Genomic DNA, 18,806 nt, shown 5'->3' on the forward strand with positions numbered 1-18,806 from the left:
CTCTCCCTCTCTTCATTAGTTGTATTTCTGGCTAATGTAAACTGGGCAAAACATAGCAAGATGGCATGTTTTCCAAAGATTTATTTATCTGTGCTGTGAAGCATGGTCCAGAGTTCCTGCCTGTGAGAATTTCATTGTGTTTGAGGAAGTAGACTAAAGCAATAATTTTAATGCAATAGTGGAGGTATTTCAGACAGAGGGAACCTTGTAGACAAAGATATAGAGGCAGGGAAGTTGTTGCAGGAAAGGTAAGTAATACACTACGATTAGAACAGGAAGGATTGAGGGTCAAGGCCATCATTCTGCGTAATGCCAAAAGGCAACATTTCATTGTCTCCCAGGTAAACAGAATTTTCTAGAGTTGTCTAGTGTACAGCCTGAGTTGGACAGGGAGGTCCTGCATAAGTTTGAGAAGGGGTGTCCATGCTAATTTTCTCTTTTTATATTATGTAAAAGAAGATTCAAAGGGGAAACTGACATCAGATTTGCTTATCATTAAAAGGACAAAAGCTGTATATCTTTCTGTATCACCAACACTGTCAACTAGAAGCAATGTGTTTGTGACTAATTCCGTCTATACCTGCTTGAAATATTACTATTGGTGGTACAGTGAAAATGCCTAGTCATATAGTCTCCATGTGTGATAAATGCTCTGACATAAGTTCAAGAACCAGGTGAGAAAAAATAGCCTTTCCAAATATTCAAGCATTTTCAGAATGAAATGCATAGGCCCTCAGAAAATGCTCTGTGAGAGCTGGAACAACTTTTAGAGAAATTCCAGTCTACTTTACAGATGAAGCAAAATATCTTTGCAAATTCAAACTTCTGCAGCAAGAATAAGAGCTGGAACTCAGATCAACAGCTTTTAATATGGTGTTCTTTCCTCTCCTCGGACCTGTCACTAAAATCAACGACAATAATATGCCTTCTCACTATTTTAGCAGGGAACAACCTGCCAGGCCCATCTTTTCCTCAACAGTTTTTCTTTTCTGTTTTCCACTGCCTCAACTTGATCTCAGGTTTGCACTGAAATTGAGTCCAAACAGGATAAAATACCATGAGAAGCTTTGTTCAGATTGCTGCAGCCCAGCCAGAGACAGGAAATACTAGAAACCATGAGAGAGTGCCTGTTCTGACGAGAATTCCAGCAGAGTTTGGTTCGATTCAAGCAAGTTCCAAAACAAAAGAAAAATCCTTACATGATCCGCCAATATTTCTAGGGTACTCCTCCAAAACAAACAGAAATTTACATCTTTAGAGAGTCCCTCACTCCTGGAGCCCATCCACTGCCCGAGTTCCCCTGGCAGCCCTTCTCTCTGTATCAGAAGAAGGCTTGTGATGGGAAGTCTCAGTTGTGGAGACCTTTTGTGAAGCTGCTGCTTGTTATGAGCCTTGTGGCTAACTCTGACAGCGAGCACTTTCCTGAGGCGTTCACGTACAAAACTATTGAGTTTCATTTTTCTTGTGCTGGGTAATGTGCCAACATTAATTGATATGATGCTGTCATTCTCTCACCCTGTAAAAGAAAATCACTGCAAGTTCACGGCTTAATCTTTGCTCATAGGAGACGTAATAAAAGCTATAACTCCAAAAAAAGAGAGGTGAGCATTGTTAATCACTCTGTCAGTGCAAAAAGAATGCTTTCTGCGGTGCAGTTGTTCACTGACCTAAGATAAATTTGAAGAAGAGGCCCAATTATCATCTATGCTCCAGAGGCCATATTGTTTTGCAGACGGTGGAATAAATAAAATATTTCCTGAAGAGCAAACACGTGCAGGAAAGAGTGGAGTGTGAGGATATGCTGCAGTTAAGACAGGCTAGCCAGATGTTAGTGCTGACCTCCACTCGCTGGAATCTGATTGACATTGGGGTTGGATTTCTCCAGCTGTTTGGAAGAGCTACATGGGAAGTCGACTCTTTCCCAAGACTAAAGGGGGCCACCTGCAAAATATCCCCTTCATTGCCATTGGGATTTCCATTCTGTGTATTTCTGAGATCTTGAATCCCTATTCTTCAATGTATAGAAATGTTATAAAAAGGATTATAGATTTATCAGGAACCAGATCTCTTAAAGAGAGCTCTGCATTATTTCCACCATGATACGTGCTTAGAGTGTCAGCAGGACCCTACTGAATCCATATTTAATATTTAGTTTCAGGATAATTTGAACTGTGGATGGCACATACTGAAGCCAGCAGACTAACAAAAAGCACACACAGACACACACATACATATGTGTGTGTGTGTGTGTGTTTATGAAAGTGGGATGTGTATCGTGAACAAGTTCCCGCAAATGGAAACCATCTATAAAACTGTCTACTGGAGCCAATGGAACACTCACTAATTAGAATCATTTCTGGAAACTATTGTTTCAAGAAAGTGGTAGTTCCAGGAAGCCTTGTAGATTTTATTTATTTATGTATTTATTTATGTAGATTTTTATCACTGGAGCCTTGGCTAAAATTAGCATTGTGAAGCAAGGACAACAAAATTGCATATTTTAAATGTGCCTTAAAACTGAGCATTAGTCATAATAAAACACCAGATACCCAAGGATTCAAAACCAGCAATTCTGTAAAAACCACAGAAATTTGGACCTCATGTATAGATTAGTTAGCTGAAATTTACCTTTGCGTTGTCTGTGAAATAAGGGGTTAGGGAGTAAATTGCGAATGCAAATTAAATTCAGGCCAAGGTTTAAAGAGAACAAACTGGCTTCAAACAGACCCTTAAGCATTTCAGAAGCAGCTATTTACATATAAGCAATTAATGTCTGAATTACAAATCATTCTTATCTGTTCATTAAAACAAGCTCCCCAGGACCTCTATTAGACTTTTAAAAAATCTAGATATATAAATTGTATACATTCGAAAATAGGAACACATTCCACTGTTCACCCTTCACTAATTCGGATTGTTCTTTTTGACAATCTGGGTGAGAAAGGCTTTGTTTGCTCTTGAAGGAAAAAACAGATCTTAGTGATCACACTGACATTGATCTCTGGTGTCTTGGGATTTTAGAAATGACCTTGGAGTGTGCGAGCAGGTCACAGAGGAGATAGCCATTTATGTGATATAATTTAAGGGGTTCAGCTTGCCCCAAATATGGCCCCACTTTCCGGCATTTAGTGTGTCTATGATTAGACTCATTTTAAAGGCAGGCAAATAGCTTTTTCAAGGGGCCCTTGTTTAAATGAACATATCTTCCCAGAGGAGGCAATCCATGAGCATAGACGGGTTTGCCAACAGCAGGGCAGCAGAGGTGAGTAAAAATGGGAGACATCGTTGGGGAGGACCCGTCTGAATCATGGGACCTTTATTCTCAGTGCTAAGAAGATAGCAGTTGTAAATAACGATAGCTTAATGGTATCTGGTGAACAGAGAAGACGAGGAAAGGAAGTGCTAAGTACACGTTCTATCTACTTCATAATTGTGCTGAAGGCCAGTCTTCCTTCCAACATGCTAGATGAGCTCCATCCCCATAGGGTTAGCTCCAAGGGTGGGAGAAAATTTCTAACCTCTTAGCTTTTGCTTTTTCTTTCTTTTTTTTTTGTTAAGTTTATTTATTTAGTTAGAGAGAGACAGAGACAGAGTAAGTGGGAGAGGGGCTGAGAGAGGGAGAGAGAGAACCCCAAGCAGGGACCCCACCGTCAGCACATAGTCCAATGCAGGCCTCAAACTCACTGACTATGAGATCATGACCTGAGCTCAAATCAAGAGTCCAGCACTCAATGGACTGAGCCACCCAGACACCCCAACCTTTGCTTTTTCAAGGCAAAAGGCCCTTCCTCTGCCTCATGCCAGTCCCTCTGATGTGACTTCCTCTAGCTCATGGTAAACCCTCTAAAATACCAAGAGCCTGAATTTAAATGCCTGTATGCATTCTAGAAAGATACTTTATCATATTTGATCAAGCATGGCCCTCACTTCTGCATAAATATCTTGACTTCCATGAGAACATTTTTCAAAATTAAAATTCAAACCCAAGCAAAGTATTTCTGGGATATTGTGAAATGCAATTGGCAACTATAACTTTTCACATGATGAGAAGTCAAATACATAAAAAGTCCATGCATTTATATGACCTACTGAACATTTACACATTGCCCAAAGATATTGTTGTAAATGTTATTTCAGCCTGAGGTGATGTATCTATTAAAAACCATATGATAATACAACCAAGTAGATGTTTTAAACATAATTGCTTATTGGGGCACCTGGGTGGCTCAGTCGGTTAGGTGTCCTACTTCAGCGTAGGTCATGATCTCACTGATGGTGGGTTCGACTCCTATGTCAGGCTCTGTGCTGACAACTCAGAGCCTGGAGCCTACTTTGGATCCTGTGTCTCCTTCTCTCTCTTTCTCTCTCTCTCTCTCTGCCCCTTCCCTGCTGGTGCTCTGTCTTTGTCTCTCTCAAAAAAATAAACATTTTAAAAAAATTTAAAAAACTGCTTATTGACCATTTTTTCCACTTAAACAAAAAAGCTGGAACATCTTAAAATTAAAAATTTTAATTTCAGTGTGGTTAACATACACTGTTATATTAGTTTCAAATGTGCAAAGTAGTGATTCAACAGTTCCAATATATTACTCAGTGCTCATCAAGGTTAGTGTACTCTTTTTTTTTTAAATTTTTTTCTTTATGTTTTTGAGAGACAGAGCATGAGTGGGGGAGGACAGAGAGAGAGGGAGACACAGAATCTGAAGCAGGCTCCAGGCTCCGAACTGACAGCACAGAGCCCAATGTGGGGCTCAAACTCATGGACCATGAGAATATGACCTGAGCCAAAGTCAGATGCCCAACTGACTGAGCCACCCAGGCACACCAAGGTAAGTGTACTCTTAATCCCCTTCACCTATTTCACCCATCCCCCCTCAACTCCCCTCTGGTAACCATCAGTTTGTTCTCCATAGTCAAGAGTCTGTTTTTTGGGTTATTTCTTTTTTTCTTTGTCCATTTGTTTTGTTTCTTAAATTCCACATATGAAAGAAATCATATGGTATTTCTCTTTCTCTGATTAACTTATTTTGTTTAGCATACTACTCTCTAGCTCTATCCATGTCATTGCAAATGGCATGATTTCAGTCTTTTCTATGGCTGAGTAACATAATATAATATAATATAATAATATAATATAATATAATATAATATAATATAATATAATATAATATATCTCACATCTTCATTTATTCATCTATCAATGGACACTTGGACTGCTTCTATAATTTGGCTATTATAAATAATGCTGCTATAAACACCGGGGTACATGTATCCTATTGAATTAGTATTTTTCTGTTCTTTGGGTAAATACCTAGTTGTGCAATTGCTGGATCATAGGATAGTTTTATTTTTAACTTTTTTGAGGAAACTCCATACTGTTTCCAAAGTGACTGCATTGGTTTTAATTCCCACCAATAGTGTGAGAGAGTTCCCCTTTCTCTGCATCCTCACCAACACCTGTTGTTTGTGTTGTTCACTTTAGCCATTCTGACAGGTGTTACCTCATTGTAGTTTTGATCTGCATTTCTCTGATGATTAGTTGAACATCTTTTCATGTTTCTGTTGACCATGTGGGTAATTTCTTTGGAAAAATGTCTACTCATGTCTTCTGCTCATTTTTAATTGGATTATTTGGTATTTTGGGTGTTGAGTTGTAGAAGTTCTTTGTATATTTTGGATACTAACCCTTTATCAGGTATGTCATTTGACAAATATATTTTCCCATTCTGTAGGTTGCCTTTTATTTACTTGATTGTCTCCTTCCCTGTGCAATACATTTTTATTTTGATGTAGTCCCAATAGTTTATTTTTGCTTTTGTTTCTTTCACCTCAGGAGACATGACTAGAAAGTATTTGCCTTGGACGATGTCAAAGAGGCTACTGCCTGTTTTCTCTTCTAGGATTTTTATGATTTCATGTCTCACATTAGGTCTTTAATCCATTTTGGGTTTATATTTGTGTATGGTGCAAGAAAGTGGTCCAGTTTCTTTCCTTTGCATGTTACTATCCAGTTTTTCCAACACCACTGGTTGAACACACTGTCTTTTTTTCATTGGACATTCTTTCCTGCTTTGTCAAAGAATAATTGGCCATTTAGCTGTTGGTTCATTTCTGGGTTTTCTATTCTGTTCTATTGATCTATGTGTCCATTCTTGTGTTAGTACTATACTGTTTTGATTACTAGAGCTTTGTAATATAACTTGAAGTCCAGAATTGTGATGCCTCTGGCTTTGTTTTTCTTTGTCAAAGTTGCTTTGGCTATTCAAGGTCTTTTGTGGTTCCACACAAATTTTAAGATTGTTTGTTCTACCTCTGTGAAAATGCTGTTGGTATTTTGATAGAAATTGCATTAAATCTGGATATTGCTTTGTGTGGCATGGACATTTTAACAATAACAATATTTGTCCTTTCAATCCATGAACATGGAATGTTTTTCCATTTCTTTGTGTTTGCTTCCATTTCTTTCATCAATGTTTTACAGTTTTCAGAGTACAGGTCTTTCATCTCCTTGGTTAAATTTATTCCTAGGTATTTTATTGTTTTTGGTGCAGTTGCAAATGGGATTGTTTTCTTAAATTCTCTTTCTGGTCCTTCATTATTAGTGTACAGAAACTCTGATTCTATATCCTGCAACTTTTTAAAATTTTTTTCTTTACGTTTTTGAGAGACAGAGATTTTATATCCTGCAACTTTACAAAATTTATCAGTTCTAAAAGGTTTATACTCATCTTTAGGACTTTATATAAAAAGTGTCATGTCATCTTCAAATAGCAAAAGTTTTATTTCTTCCTTACCAATTTGGATGCCTTTTATTTCTTTTTGTTGTCTGACTGCTGTGGCTAGGACTTCCAGTACTATGCTGAATAAAAGTGGTGAGAGTAGAGCACCTGAGTGGCTCAGCTGATTGAATGTCTAACTCTTGATCTCAGCTCAAGTCATGATCTCATCATTCATGGGTTCAAGCTCCATGTTGAGCTCTGTACTAACAGCATGGAGCCTGCTTCAGATTCTGTCTCTCCTTCTCTCTCTGCTCCTCCCCTGCTCATGTGTGTGATGCATGCACAAAACTCTCTCTCAAAATAAATACATAAACTTTAAAAAATGGTGAGAGTGGATACCCTCATCTTATTCCTAACCTTAGGGTAAAAGCTCTCAATTTTTTTCCCATTAAGTATGATGTTAGCTGTTGGTTTTCCAAATAAAGCCTTTATTATGTTGAGGTATGTTCCCTCTAAACCTGCTTTTTTGAGGGTTTTTATCATGAATGGATGTTGTACTTTGTCAACTATTTTGTGTGTGTGTGTGTGTGTGTGTCTATTGGAAAGATCATATGGTTTTTATCCTTTCTCTTATTGATGTGATGTATCAAGTTGATTGATTTGCAAATCTTGAACCACTCTTGCATCCTGGGAATAAATACCACTTAATCATGGTGAATAATTTTTCTTAATGTCTTGTTGGATTTGGTTAGCTAGTATTTTTTTTTTTTTTTGAGGACTTTTGCATCTATGTTCATCAGATATTTTGGCCTGTAGTGGGTTTTTTTGTTTGTTTGTTTGTTTTGTGTGTGTGTGTGTGTTTTTTAATTGGATTTAAAAAAAAATTAACGTTTATTTATTGTTGAGAGACAGAGAGACACAGAGCGTGAGCAGGTTAGGGGTAGAGAGAGGGGAAGACACAGAATCTGAAGTAGGCTCCAGGCTCTGAGCTGTCAGCACAGAGCCCAACTCAGGGCTCCAACTCACAAACCGTGAGATCATGACCTGAGCTGAAGTCAGTCACCTAACTAACTGAGCCACCCAGGTGCCCCTGTTTGTTTGTTTGTTTGTTTAAATTGTGTCTTTATCAGGTTTTGGTATCAGAGTAATGCTGGCCTCATAGGATAAATTTGTAAGTTTTCTTCCTCTTCTATTTTTTTGAAGAATAAGTATTTGAGAGGAATAAGTCTAAGTATTAACTCTTTTTTAAACGTTTGGTAGAATTTTCCTGTGAAGCTATCTGTTCCTGGACTTTTGTTTGTTGGGAGTTTTTGATACTAATTCAATTTCATTGCTGGTAATTGGTCTATTAAAATTTTCCATTTCTTCCTGCTTCAGTTTTGGTACGTTTTATGTTTCCAGGAATTTATCCATTTATTCTAGGTTGTCCTATTTGTTAACATATAATTTTTCATAATATTCTCTTATAATCCTTTGTATTTTCATTGTGCCAGTTGTTATTTCTCCTCTTTCACTTCCAATTTTATTTGAGTTCTTTCTCTCTCTTTCTCTCTTTAATGAGTCTGAATAGAGGTTACCAATTTTGTTGATCTTTTCAAAGAACCAGCTGCTGGTTTCATTGATCTCTTCTCTTGTTCTTTTAGTTTCTATATCAATTATTTCTTCTTTAATCTTTATTATTTTTTCCTTCTGCTGGCTTGGGGCTTTATTTGTTGTTCTTCTTCTAGCTCCTTTAGGTATAAGGTTAGGCTTTTTATTTGAGATTTTTCTTGTTTCTTGAGGTAGACCTGTATTGCTATAAACTTCCCTCTTAGAACAGCTTTTGCTTCATCCCAAAGATTTTGAAACATTTTGTTTTAATTTTCATTTCTCTCCATGTAATTTTTTATTTCTTCTTTGATTTCTTGGTTGACCCTTCCATGTATTTGTGGTCTTTCCCAATTTTTTCTTGGGGTTGATTTCTAATTTCATAGCATTGTGGTCAGAAAAGATGCATGGTACAACTTTGATCTTTTTGAATTTGTTGAGATTTGTTTTGTGGCCCGATATCTGATCTATTCTGGATAATGCTCCATGTGTACTTGGAAAGAATGTGTATTCATCTGTTTTAGGATGGAATGTTCTGAATGTATCTGTTAAATCCAACTGGTCCTGTGTGTCTGTCATTCAAAGCTACTGCTTCCCTGTTGATATTGTTTGTATCATCTGTCCATTGATGTAAATGGTGTATTAAAGTCCCCTATTATTATAGTATTACTATTGATTAGTTCCTTTATGCTTGTTATTAATTGTTTTATGTATTTGGGTCCTTTTATGTTGGGTGCATAAATATTTACAATTGTTATATCTTCTTGTTTGATTGTCTCCTTTATGATTATATAGTGTCCTCCTTTGCCTCTTATTACAATCTGTTTTAAAATCTTTTGTTCAATATAAGTATTGCTAACCCAGCTTTATTTTGACATCCTTTTGCATGACGGATGTTTCTCCATCCTCTCACTTTTAGTCTGCAAGTGTCTTTAGGTCTGAAATGAGTTTCTTGTACACAGCATAAAGATGGGCCTTCTTTTTATCTGCTCTGTCACCTCATGTCTTTTGATTGGAGCATTTAGTCCATTTACATTCAAAGTAATTATTTATAGATATGTGTTTGTTGTCATTTTGTTACTTGTTTTGTACCTGTTTTTGTAGTTTTTCTCTGTTCCTTCCTTTCTCTGTTGCTCTCTTTCATCGTTTGCTTGCTTTCTTTAGTGATATACTTGCATTACTTTCTCTTTATTGTTTGCATATCTTTTACTAGTTTTTGATTTGGAGTTACTATTCAGTCTGTATATAACATCTTCTGCAGATAGCAGTGTATATTAAGTTGGTGGTCACTTAAGTCTGATCCCATTCTTTAAAGTTGGATCATCTTTTAAAGGATATCCTAGTTTTCCTTAGAGGAGGGAAGGACAATCCTGTCTTATTTCCACTGCAGATGATATTAGCCAATCTTAGAAAATTCCCCTTCCTTTCAGGCAAGTGTGAGTCAGGCAAATAGCAGGAGACCCACATTACCTTCCATCCTAACTGGACCATTTCTATGAATTACCAATCCTTACAAATTGTTCACTATTTATATACCTACAGCTTTTGGCTTCCATTTCTTTTTCTATAAAACAGAGTTATTCATTTTTATTCCTGGGAGAGTTCTACTGGGTGTTTTGAGATGGGCAATAGTTTTGAGGATCATCTTAGATATATGGATAGGGGAAAGTCATCTGTATTCAAGAACTCTGGCATATCAAGAAAGATTTTCTATGCATAAAATATCTGCACTCCCACTATCCCAGAGAAAAATGGTAAAAGGAATTTTGAGATGTCTAATAAGTCTTTAGGACCCTCAACTAAGACTTTGAAGACGCTTGAACAAAAAGAGAAGCACCAAATGGTTCAACTAAATGGATGTGAAGAAGGTGAAGCATACTGTCTTTAGAAAGCCAAGAATTTGTCACATGGTAGAGACATTTGAAGAGCATACATCCCTTTCCAAGATACTAGCATGTGGTTAGAGGGAACACTCTTGGTATGATTCAATGTGATGCCAGTATTTCTGTCCTAAAAACAAATGCTGAGTGCTGAGTGTGCAGGTCATCAGTGGAATCTGCTAGGATGAGCAGTGGTATGGCGGCAACAACTCAGGAGCACAAAGCAGCCTAGGCCACAGGATCCTGTCAGTAGAGGGACTTGGAATTCGGTAACAAAGCGGATGAGGTCTCTATGACTATGATTGTCGCCCAAACACTGGATGATTTCCAGACTAATAGACTCTGAGAAACAAGGAGTTAGGTATTATCCAATGTTGTCTAAATCCAAACATAAATATAACACAAACATGCACATTATCCCAGATCTCACCACCTGTTATTCTTGATCCCCTAAATCTGGCATACCCAGAGGGGCAGGGCAAGACAAAATTCTGTTGTCCCTAAACAGAGCTCTGTTTTTCACTGTCCACTTGAAACTTTAAAGCAGGCTTAATGTTTTATTTCTTAACCCACTCATATTACTCAGTACTAATAAACTGCTAATCTTATTTGATTCCTAATGGAAAGGTGCTGAAGATGAGAATGTCCAGTGCAAATCAGCTGGTTGGTGTAAAATATGCCTATACAAACATATGGAGATTTATCTCTAAAACTATTTTTCCCTTTGTTATTTTGAACCAAAGCAGTGTGAATACTGAAATCCAATCTGGAATGGTTATGGACCTGAGCCTCAAAAGCAGTAACTGAACACACCCTCCCCGCATGTCACCTGTTCTCCTTGGCCCTCCAGGGAATGACGGTATCTGTCTCTTAAACTTTCAACAGGTCTTACTGCTGACGATTGAAAGATGCCCAATCAGAACAGTTGTCCCATCAACTTTAGGAGGGAAATTCAACATTAATATCAAGAACTTTTGTTTACTTTTTCCAAAGTTGCTGTATTTTTCAGCCCATTCCCACAATACCTACCAAAAGAAAAAAAAAATGATGACAACCAGAAAGAAAAACAAATTTGTTAATTTTACCTCAGACTTTACTTCTCTTCCTTGTCCATCTCCATTTTTTCCCAAGAGGTTGCTTATCTTCAATTTTAGGCCATTTCATTTTGCTCTTGACAAGGTTTGCACTAGAAATTATCATGTTGTTTTAGAAGAGTGTCTCTAACTAATATTGAAAAAATTCTGCACATAATCATAAAGAAAATATCTAGACTTAAAGACATTTCTGCAAGATTCCTCAGAAACTTTGCTAGTTAGTGACTAAGGCAGCCTAATCAAAAGTATCAAATAAGCCAGGGCTCACTGAATCAGGTGCAGAAGAGAAATAGCATGGTTGTGAGTTTGATATAGAGAACACTTAGTAAATGAAATAAGAATTGCACACCTGTCAGCATCTAACCAGGAACATTGCAGTGCAAAAAATTTTCAACCCAGTGTTGTCAGCTAAAATGGATTGGCTTTGGTTGTCAGTGGACCACATGTAAATACCAAATGAAAGAACAAGACCTAAGGTCTGATTCCCATCCCATGAGGTATTGGAAGATCTGTTAATCTGAGAGGAAAATTATTTGGCTGGGCCATAAAATAGTATGCTTATCTGTCAGTGTGGTCATGTTTTTATTGAGGAAATAGATTATCCAGAAATGTGTACTGTTTATAGTTCTATCAGATCAAAGAGTTGTTTCTAACTCACATAACTTCTTTCTTGTCAAATATGCAGCCCCAGCAGTCTTCTTCAAAAAGATGGCTCAAGTCCTGAAGCTCAGGTTCTTCATTCATTCATTCATTTATTCATCAGACAATGACTGAAAACCAGTGATGTGTGAAGACATATTAAAATTTGATTATATAAACAGAAAATCAAATAAATGAGCTGGCTGAGGATATAGGCACAAAAGCAGATAATTATTGGTTTGAACTATATGAAATTGCCATTTTTATGTCAAAAATGATTAATATTGGCAATTTCATATGGTACAACCATTTTAATGCAATTTGTTAAACTCAGTGACAGAAATATGTATAGAGTTTTCATTGTTTGTTTGTGTTTCACATTAGAAAAGGATATTGGAGCTGGAGATTATGGATTGGAGAATGGGGACAAGCCTATCTGGGTAGGTTTGCTGGAGGACACCTGGTTACAATAGAAGAAGATGTGAATTCTTCTCTATTCTTCTCCTGAGAGAACTTTCTGGAGCAGCATGCCTTTAGAAAATTATCCTGAAGTGGCCTTAGTTATTTAATCAGGAAAGTTGTTCAAAAAGAGAACATTAGGACAAAAGTGCTGATGTCCTAGGGTACTGATACAGAAGCCATCACATATCTAATTGACCTTTTGGTTTCTTGCTCTTACTGACCTGGAGTGTTCCACACCCTTTATTCACTTACCTCCCACCTTAATTCCTGGAGATGGTTCACTGATCAGCAATCTCTGCAATAAGTGCTAAAGACCTTAAGTACCTTATGATTCATGGTCATATGTGAGGAGCTTTTGGAAATAGTCCTTACACCTACTGTCTGGATTCTAAGCCCTGATTTTTTTTTTAATTAATGTTTATTTATTTATTTTGAGAGAGAGAGAGAGAGAGAGAGAGCGCATGTGCGTGAGCAGGGGAGGGGCAGGGAGAGAGGGAGAAAGGGAGAGAGAGAATCCCAAGCAGGCTCTGATAGCACACAGCCTGATGTGGGGGTTCGAGTTCCCAAACCTTGAGATGATGACCTGAGCTGAAATCAAGAGTCAGAGGCTTAACTGACTAAGCCACCGGGTGCCCCAAACCCTGATTTGTTGATTCAAGGTTGATGACTCCAAGCCTATAAATGCTGACTTTGGCTGGGTTTAATATTGGCCTCACCCTTGCAAAATCTTTTGGTTTTCATTTCCTGACTTTCAAAACCTCCGCTCTTAATTCAACTGGTGCTTGCCATATATTAAGCAGGTCTCATTCTCTGGTTCTGCTTTCTATTCTGAGCAAGCAGTCCCAAGTTCTGAGAAAAGCCATTTTGAAGATATAACACAAGAGCACAGGGGACAAGAGCATATTGAGTTAGACTCCAGTAAACTTGCAGCGATTCAGGGTTCTCTTAAAAGTTCATTGAAAGTGTGTTACCACATCACTGTCTGGGAAGCTCTTGATGGTTCAGGCTGCCAATGGTTTCACTTTACACTCTGTGGCTTACCACACAGACATTTATGGAGGAGAAGAACACGCTTTCAGCCTAATAATTCATTAGAACTGGATAATGTGTGGCTCATGAAGATAAAAGGTTGTATACATACACATGTTTCTGGATATGCATTGCCATGAATGATGAGAAAGAAAACATGACAAGAGGAATTATATCCTTCACGAACACTCTAGAATGCTCTCTGCATCACAGAGAGTTTGGGCTTATTGGACTTAATGCCTCTTAAGGTTTCATCCAATTCTATGATCCCGTGACTTGCAAAACACCCCAGATGTGAAATAGGATGCTTTGTTACCTAACGTCACTAAGGTAATATTACTGTATGTTCTATGAAGAATGTGCTGCATTCCTGGGGACATTTCAAATCATGTACTACCCCAAGCTTTTAATCATTCCAGGAAAGGCCTGTTGACCCATTGATAAGATCAGAGTGTGTGTAGAAGGTGGTTTAGAGCCTTAGACCGCCACGTCTAGATGATGACGTGCTTTGAGACACAGTTGGAGATGTCATTTGTGGCCATCCCACTTCTATTTTTTTCCCGCTATCAAGGAATAATCACTTTCTGCATGGGCAAACACAGTTTGATGCTTCATTCTTACCTTTTTAGTAAAGTATACCAGGAACTTGTTTCTATGATGACAAGATGCATCCCAAATTACTCTAAAGATGATATTGATTTTCTTACAAATAATAAGTCCAGCCGCAGGAGAACCATAAAACTTCAAACTGTTGCTTCAGTGAGTGTTACCATGTAATGTCAGTAGCTTTGGTTTTTGTTTAATTTTGTGATTAAAGTTTTTATTGATTTCCCTGCAGGGCAGAATATATCAATACCTTTGGTTTCAAAGGAGCATTCAGTAACAAGAAAACATAAAAGGACTCAAGTACAGAAAACTGTGCAATATTTTAAAATTTAAGAAACTGCCACTATGAATCCCCAAGGTATATCTTTGGAAATAACTTTGGATGGGGCCACTCAGCCTTGTATGTTAGCTAATCCCTCCAGTAGCAGCTGGTTCATAGGCCTATGAAGTTTAGTTGAGAAATGCTTAGCTAGCAGTATTAAGAGGTAATAATATTTTGCCAGAAGCGGATGCACCAGCAAGTGAATCACACTCCACGTTATCATAAATCATATGTGTTTCTTTCTCTTCACCAGAGAAGGAGTAGCCTAATATTGCCCAATCAATGGAGTCCTGTGGGAAGCCTTGTGTGCTTTTAAGAGATTGTTCTTTTCAGAGGTATTGCATCATTGAGAAACACCGTCAATGCTAAGACTGAATTTCTGACTCAGAATGGACGCCACAATGATTCTAGGGCATCTACGAAACTATACAGGAAATGTGTGGTTTCCTTTAGAGTTAGAAAAGGGGGGTGCCTGGGTGGTTCAGTTGGTTAAGCATCCAACTTCAGCTCAGGACATGCTCTCGCAGTTTGTGAGTTCGAACCCTGTGTTGGGCTCTGTGCTGACAGCTCAGAGCTTGCAGCCTGCTTCAGATTTTGGGTCTTCCTCTCTCTCTGCCCCTCCCTTGCTTGCACTCTCTGTCTCTCTCTCAAAAATAAACATTAGGGGCGCCTGGGTGGCTCAGTCGGTTAAGCGTCCGACTTCGGCTCAGGTCACGATCTTGCGGTCCGTGAGTTCGAGCCCCGCGTCGGGCTCTGGGCTGATGGCTCAGAGCCTGGAGTGTGTTTCTGATTCTGTGTCTCCCTCTCTCTCTGCCCCTCCCCCATTCATGCTCTGTCTCTCTCTGTCTCAAAAATAAATAAACGTTAAAAAAATTAAAGAAAAACATTAAAACATTTTTAAAAATTTAAAGTTAGAAAGGGTCATGCTACTCTCAAAGTCACCCAATTTTGTGTGTTATCCTCTTCTCCCCTTCATACTCAGGAACCCCACAGGTTGTCTTCCCTTTTGTGGGATGGACATGGGGGACATTCCCTTATGTCTGAACTACTTACTATCACACAGACGGACTGGTTATATATCCTTAACACTTACAGTTAAAATTAGGGTTTCACAAGTGACATTTTACCTGATCCTTCTGATGGCTACAATGGGGCAGGATTTTCCCATCCTCATTCCACTTACAAGGAAACTAAAGATTCCAAGGGATGCTAAAGGTGTGTTTCATGACTATAGGTAGCAGATGACAGAGCTAAAAATTAAACCTAGGTCTCTTGTCTACTGACACTTCCACCCACCCTACCGCACTGAAGTCACATGAATCAACTAGCTTTCTTAACTTATTGGCCTTGGCAGATTCATTTGGCTGTTTGTTTGTCTTTCTGTCTGAGTTGACTGCTTGTTCTGGTGTGGGAGAACTGTGAGGGTCTGGTCACCCACCAGTCTACCTTGCACACTAGTCCACATGTAGTCTTCTTTCTAGTAACTGGGTGTGGGGGGGTGGTCTATTTCTTAGAGCAGAGCATCTTCTAGCAGAGAAGCAGGGCATCCTTCAGTGCTGGAGAAATTGAAATGAGGACAAAAACACCAGCCAGGCAGATTTTGCATTCTCACCGGTTGTTTGTCTGCAATCAGAAAGACACAGCAGTTTTGACTCCCTTCTCCTTCCTCCTTAAAAATGCATTCCCTTTGGTTGAAATCCCAACCTGTTTTTAAAAGAATAAGGCAGAATGATCTCTGTAGCACACAATCCCAAAAAATATAATTGAGTGTACTGCAGCTGGGGAGAGAGTTAGATGGCTGTTCATCAATAAAAACAATATTAAAAAGGAGGCCCTGTCCTCTGGCTTCACCATAGTCACCTCATCTTTGCTGTTCATCCTGCTTCATCAAAGAGAAAAAAAAAACACCTCAGTTTAAGTCAAAGAATAAGGAAGAAATTCATGCTGGATTCTCACTACTAGAAAGTAAATCCATATTCACATTTGATCTTTCATTTGTTCATTTGAACATGCATGCAACCAGGAGAAGGTCCATGGTGAGGAGAGCAGCCCCGAAGAGCTTCATGGAGTCAACTCCAAGAACACAGCTCACCACATCCAGCCCCCTCATGCATGGGAAGGCATTACCTGATGGTCCTAAGAGACAGGCCAAAAGATAAACAGAAGAGAGGTGACAAAACATGTTTTCCCACTATGTTGGACTGAAGGATCTATATTAATGACTTTTTGGATTAAGATATTGCTGATAATAAAGTGAAATGTTCAATGGTAGGGCTATTCCCTAAGGCCACTCTTGCGCATCAACTCTGAATGAATGCTTGTTGAGTTCACTATTCCTGCTTTTTTTTCCCACAAAGTCTCTGAGGAATTACACTTAAGGAAGGTGAAGGTGAAATGGTCTGAAGGTTTTGCCTTCCCTCAGGGGTCCTTAACTATCTGGAGGGAGGGGAATGTGGGAAGGGAGATACCAAAAAGGAGCAAGGGAAGGGGGAGAGGGACACTATGGAAAGGATTTACAATTTATCTCCCACAAACCGTTAGGTGGGTAAACTCAGATTTCCCTAACTGGGCCTCGCTGGTCCTGTTTCATGTCGCTGTTGTGAAAATCAGCACTGCGAGAATCCTTAGGCTTTTTTTCAAAATACCCTAAGAATAGCCAAAGAAAAGGGCAGAGAGTGGTGTTGCTGGGACAACGCCAAGACAAAGAAACTTTTAGATTTCTGGGGACAAGAGGCCATGTGAAAGGAATTTTCCCTTTCACACACACACACACACACACACACACACGTACACACACACACACACACACACACACACATTCACATACACTAAAATTCAACAGAGGATGTATACGTGCATGTGGCTGGCAGAAGTTTGATTAATTAGCTAGCAGCATCAGCTTTAAATTAAAATAATTCAAAATGTAGAAGGAGAAAACATGGAATGGGATGCAATCTTTTTTTTTTTTTAATGGGCCACAATCTTAAAATGAGCACATGAACAATAAATGGGGAATTAGAGACAGAGCCATTTCGAAAAGTGAATCCAGACCATCTGGAGCTGAGGACTAGAAGAGTCAACGAAGCTGCAAGCATATGGGACGCTGTTTCCTCTTGTGGATGGGGGCATGAAGGGTGTGGTGGGAGGCAGGAGCAAGGGGTGGAAGCCAACCCATCAACAGGTCTGGCATCAGGGCCAGATGGCCTCCTACCCGAGGGCTTGGTTCCCGTGACAGTGCGTGGGGTGGGAGGGGAGCCCACAGTCTCCCTGAAGACAATAAGGAGAAACAGACCCTGGGGCTGCTGGCTCCCCAGCCCGCTTCTGGCCTGCAGATCAGATGCCAAGGCTCCCTGGACAGGAAATGAGTGAGACTCCACGGAGATCGGTTCAGGGACTCAGAGGAAACCATTGACCCTGGCAACAATAGGAAGAAGGGAGAGCAGGGGGTGTAGAGGAAGAAGTTTGTTTGCTTAATGTTGATCTGTTAAAGGTCAGTGATAACTGTTTGCAAAAGTCTTTGGGCTGCGCACATCGAACTTCAGAGGCCTGGGGAGACTGAGCTCCCGGTGCACGGCCAGGGGGATCTGGGATTGTTTAGAACTGAAAGAACAACCATGATCCCTGCCACTCAAGGGTACCCTTGCCTCCCCACTCGCCTTGGCAGCCTCCCCCCCAAGTAAGACCAAATGCTTGGCATTGTTTTGTAAGTCAGATCCAATTTATTATTTCTTTTTTTTTTTTTTAATTTTTTTTTCTACGTTTATTTATTTTTGGGACAGAGAGAGACAGAGCATGAACGGGGGAGGGGCAGAGAGAGAAGGAGACACAGAATCGGAAACAGGCTCCAGGCTCTGAGCCATCAGCCCAGAGCCTGACGCGGGGCTCGAACTCACGGACTGCGAGATCGTGACCTGGCTGAAGTCGGACGCTTAACCGACTGCGCCACCCAGGCGCCCCTCCAATTTATTATTTCTTAGCTCAGTCCAGACAGCAAGAACTTGAGACCCCATGCTTCATAAAACTCATCAAATGATGCCTTGGACAAGTTACCTCAGTGCCCTCATCTGTAAATTGGATACAACTAGTTTGTGGAGTATTTTAAAAACTTAGCCTTTTACCCAACACTTAATAACTTCTGAAAAAGTGGTAGCCATTCTATATTAGGAGTATTGCTATTTATCCAGTCATTTCCATTTGTCATAGTCACAAATAATACTTTAATAAGTATCTTTATATTGAAATCTTTACCTGAATGTTTTGATTATTGCTCTGGTGTAAGTTTCTGAAAGCGGGTAAACTGAATAAAAAAAAATAAACTCTTTGCAGGTGTTGGATAACATTGCCAGATGATTTTCTATCATGACTGTGCCCACATCTTTCTCCACCTTCCTTGCGTGGGAACACAGGTAGAATAGCCTTGATGATCCTGGGTTGAGCCACTGAAAGCCATTCCATTGGCATATATTTA

The 18,806-nt window shown here is 39.2% G+C and overlaps 1 long non-coding RNA gene across 2 annotated transcripts in view; it reads left to right on the plus strand.

Moving 5' to 3' along the window:
• The first annotated feature begins 13,632 nt into the window (after positions 1-13,632).
• The window catches only part of LOC147579420 (uncharacterized), a 29,713-nt gene continuing 24,539 nt past the window's right edge, over positions 13,633-18,806 (plus strand). The window contains exon 1 of one of the 2 annotated variants that reach the window (XR_015253168.1): positions 13,633-13,740. This is a non-coding gene — a long non-coding RNA (uncharacterized LOC147579420). The remainder of the gene's footprint in view (positions 13,741-18,806) is intronic. The other variant, XR_015253167.1, reaches the window with a different exon arrangement.

Source organism: Puma concolor, chromosome B4, assembly GCF_028749965.1.
Source record: "Puma concolor isolate L17-30 chromosome B4, mPumCon1.1.hap2, whole genome shotgun sequence".
Classification (NCBI taxonomy): Eukaryota; Metazoa; Chordata; class Mammalia; order Carnivora; family Felidae; genus Puma; species Puma concolor.